General features: G+C 40.6%; 2 long non-coding RNA genes across 2 annotated transcripts; both read left to right on the top strand.

Annotated features, from left to right (window-relative positions):
* Window positions 1-2416, top strand: LOC125016778. The gene is made up of 4 exons (XR_007113756.1): window positions 1-204; window positions 970-1069; window positions 1927-2259; window positions 2357-2416. It is a non-coding gene; the product is annotated as an uncharacterized LOC125016778 (long non-coding RNA).
* Window positions 2417-2588: 172 nt separating this feature from the next.
* Window positions 2589-3743, top strand: LOC125016832. Its single transcript, XR_007113772.1, has 3 exons — window positions 2589-2647; window positions 3446-3601; window positions 3691-3743. It is a non-coding gene; the product is annotated as an uncharacterized LOC125016832 (long non-coding RNA).
* Window positions 3744-3984: the final 241 nt, after the last annotated feature.

The following is a 3984-nucleotide window of genomic DNA, read 5'->3' as shown; positions in this document are numbered from 1 at the left end:
CTCCATGTTGTTAGTTGTTTAGTAGTTACTGAGTTTCTTCTGTTCACAGGGAGATCCTCGATGGCCATTTGGCAGTTTTTATATTATTTGATCCAAAAGCTGAATCTAACAGATTAAACCTTGTTAATAAACTGGAGCTGGTTGAGATCAGTGGTCGATGGATGATTTCCAGATGTGTTTAATGACAGAAACTTCACTCAGCAGGTACGTCGTCTTCTGTTGTTGATTTATCTTTTCTGTGCTTCCTTAGTTCTTCTCAAAGTGTCTCTTCATTCTGAGCTGTTGCTGATTTTAAACCAAAGCTAGATTGAAACGTGAAGTTGAGATTTATTTTCTATTCCTTTGTGTCAGTGAGAAAGTGTTGATGCAGTTGTTTGGATCTTTAAACAGGAAGTTGGAAAGTTGGACAAACTGTAGGTGACAAATGTGAATGTGTAAAATAATCCTTACAGGAGGATTCACATATGAAGATTTAAACTTCACTGTAGAGGAAACAGAAGTGAAAGTATCATTGTCACAGACGAAGGGAAAGGTCAATAGTTTTTATGATTATTGCTGGTTTTATTGAAGCTGAGGCCTGGAGTTGTTGATCATGTGGTGAAGAGGGCGAGAACTACTACACCAATTACTCTACCATTACTCACCTCAGTGAAACAACAACACAGCAAATAGAGGCAATAAACCTACTCACCACCTAGAATATGGGGTCACTACACTGGAGGCTGTCCAGATATACAGGAAAAAGAGGGGAATCAACTAAAACGGGATCAAGGTGTTACTGATTGGTGGGAGTGGTTTGGGAGGAGTCAAACCTGGAGGTGCATTCACAGACACTACTAAACAGTAACCTGTACATGTAACAGTAACCTGTAATGGCATACTCCACTACAATCATAATGTGTGTGATTTTGTCACTTTTTAAAGCTAACTGTACGTTAACCTGTGAGGGATCACATGCTTCATTTTCAGGACTCTCTGATTCTTCAGATGGAAGGTCTGTTCCTTCACTTCCTGCTCAGAACCATCACAAGTTTGGTTTTCTGTCTTCTCCTGACTCACTGTTCTAGAGGTAACTAATGAACAAAACAATATTTAAAAGGTCAGAGTTAGACGTCGTCAAAATACAGATGAATCAATAGAAATAAAGCTCTTCAGTTCAGCTTCAACAACTGAGTTTAAAAACAGAAACTGGATGAAGATTTAACCTGAATGAAAAGGCTCCACATGTACAAACCAATGAAGTTGAGACATTGTGGAAAACATAACACACTACAAACACTAGATATTTAATGTTCAAACTGATTTATTCTGTTTATTCTGCAAACAGAACATCTTCAGTTTTATGCCTGCGACATGTTCCAAAGAAGCTGGGACAAGGTCATGTTGTCAGGTTCATAATGCGCCACAAATTATCAATGGAGGACAGGTCTGGGCTGCAAGAGACCGGTTATGTGTCCACATTTCAATTATTTGAAATGTGGACACATCAGACCACAGCAGACTTTTCCACTTTGCGTCAGTCTGTCTCAGATGAACTCGAGTCCAGAGAAGCTGGAGGTGTTTCAGGGTTTAGTAAATTTATGGCTTCCTCTTTGCATGAGTTTTATCTTGCACTTGTAGATGTAGTGGTGAGCTGTGTTAATTGACTTCTTATCTTCCTGCTGTGTCTCTGATGTTTGGTTGTCCCAGTCTGAGGACAAACTGGTTCGCTTGAATCGAGAGCTCCCTTGAACATATCTTGATTTCCGGTTTAAATGAATGATGTCCCAGATCTAAATGAAATGAAAGAATCAAGTGAACAATTGAGTCTACTTTAGAGTCCCTTCAGTATGTTTTGATGAGCAGAAAAAATAATCAACAAGCTTATGAGACTGACTCTACTATGTTCTACTGCAGAACTCAATAATCCTCTGTTTTTCTTTCCAGGTCAGTCTGAGTCAGTGGATTCACTTCAACCAATTATGGCAAGAGTTGGTGATGACGTTGTTCTACCGTGTCAAATCAAACCTTCAGTGGATGTTTCTGCAGCAACGTTAGAGTGGAAGAGATCAAAACTCTTTGTCCTGGTGTGGCGTACTGGTGCAGACTTTAAAAGACAAAAAGATCCGTCCTACAGAGGAAGAACATCTCTGTTCCCTGATGAACTGAAACATGGAAACATTTCACTGAAACTCTCTGACGTGAAGCTGTCTGATAAAGGAACGTACAGATGTTACATTGTAGAGATGAATAGAGAGATGTTTGTTGAGCTTGTTGTTGGTGAGTAGACGTATTAAGTATAGTCTTCTCATCAACTCTGACCTGAAGTTGACTTTTACTTCCACTGACTCACACTCACTGACATTTTGTTTCTCAGTGTCAGTTCCTGTTTGTTCACCCGTCATCAGTTTATCAGGAATGGACAGAGACAGAGGAGGAGTGGTGTTACAGTGTGAATCCAGAGGCTGGTATCCAGAGCCTGAGGCCTTGTGGCTGGACACTGAGGGAAACCTGCTCTCTGCTGGACCTCCAGAGACAGTCAGAGGTCCTGATGACCTCTATACTGTCAGCAGCAGAGTGACTGTGGAGAGACACAACAACAGCTTCACCTGTAGAGTCCAACAGAACAACACCCACCAGACCAGAGAGGCTCACATACATGTTCCAGGTAGAACATGCTTAGAGAACGGACCATGACATGATTTTATACCGCTTTCACATCAAATATCCCGACACTTTCAGATCCAGGTTGACTCCCCTTTGCTGCTTTCAAATCAGCAAAAGTCCTGGACATCCTGCTGTGAGAGCTGCGTGTCAGTTTTTTCCTTCCTCATATATCATCGCATACATTGCATAAAGTTGCAGTTTGTTGATGTCCTGAAGAATGGACCCGCCACCCCTGCTCCTTCTAAAGGCTGCTGATATTAGAATAAATCACTGTGTCCTGCCTAGAGCCCGATATCTGCCACTAAATCTCCTCTTTTCCTTGGATGCAGAGCGCTGCCATGATCGTTAAAAAGTGTGAGAGACTGCTATACAAACTGTATATAATACACAGTCTCACAGTTGACGTTCACCTATGCGTTTCCGTTAACGATTGTGTAACAACACATGTGATTTGTTTGACTGAACAAAATGAATAAAATTTCTTCCCTTCAGAGATCAGTCTTCATGGGAGTAGACCAAAACTTGTTTTTGAGCTGAAGCTTCTACAATGATACAGTCTGTCAGACCGTCAAGTCATAATGTAATAGGCAGATATATCAGTGTCAGAGAGAAAAACCCAGTTTGACATGGCATTCCTGTTAACATCGAGCTGCATAAATCCCTGGTCGTTTGCTGAGTCATTGAACCTGGTTGACCCTTTCACATTGTTTGTTGCTCAGTGTGAGAGGGACTTAAGTTTGACACAGTTCATGTGTGGTTGTGTAGAAATGTCATGTAACTCTGTGTGTTTTAATTTCAGACGATTTCTTCTTGTGCTCATCCAGTTTTGCTGATGGGATGATGGGAAAAACAGTTTCAGTTGATCCCATCAACACTGGTTTGGCTGTTAGCTTAGCTGGTAGCATCACAGTTATTTTAGCAGGTGTCTTCTTTGTGTGGAGACAAAATAGAACCAGTAAGTAACAGATGAGTCACCACATTAATGATGTAAAACACCAGCAAACGTCTTTTCTAGTTGAATTCAGTTGCTTTGATTTTACACAGAAACCAAGAAAAGATCCAGAGATGAAGCTGAAAGAGGAGAAAAGCTCCTGACGGAGGAAACAGAGAAGATGAAGCTTTTAGAAGAAACTAAAGATGTAAGAGACAAGAAGTAAAAGATTAAAGGTTTATATTGATGAGTTCAAAGAAAGTTTGATCAGTAAACCTGCTGACTGATCATCATCCATCTGTCTGTCTGATAGCTGACAGAGAAATATGAGAAGATTGAAGAAGAGCTGCAGAAAACCAAAGAAGAACTGAAGAACAAGACTGAAGAGATGGAGAAACATGTAGGGA

This window comes from Mugil cephalus, chromosome 1, assembly GCF_022458985.1.
Source record: "Mugil cephalus isolate CIBA_MC_2020 chromosome 1, CIBA_Mcephalus_1.1, whole genome shotgun sequence".
NCBI classification, from domain to species: Eukaryota; Metazoa; Chordata; class Actinopteri; order Mugiliformes; family Mugilidae; genus Mugil; species Mugil cephalus.
Note: the sequence above shows the minus strand (reverse complement) of the source record. Positions and strands in the feature narration are given on the sequence as shown.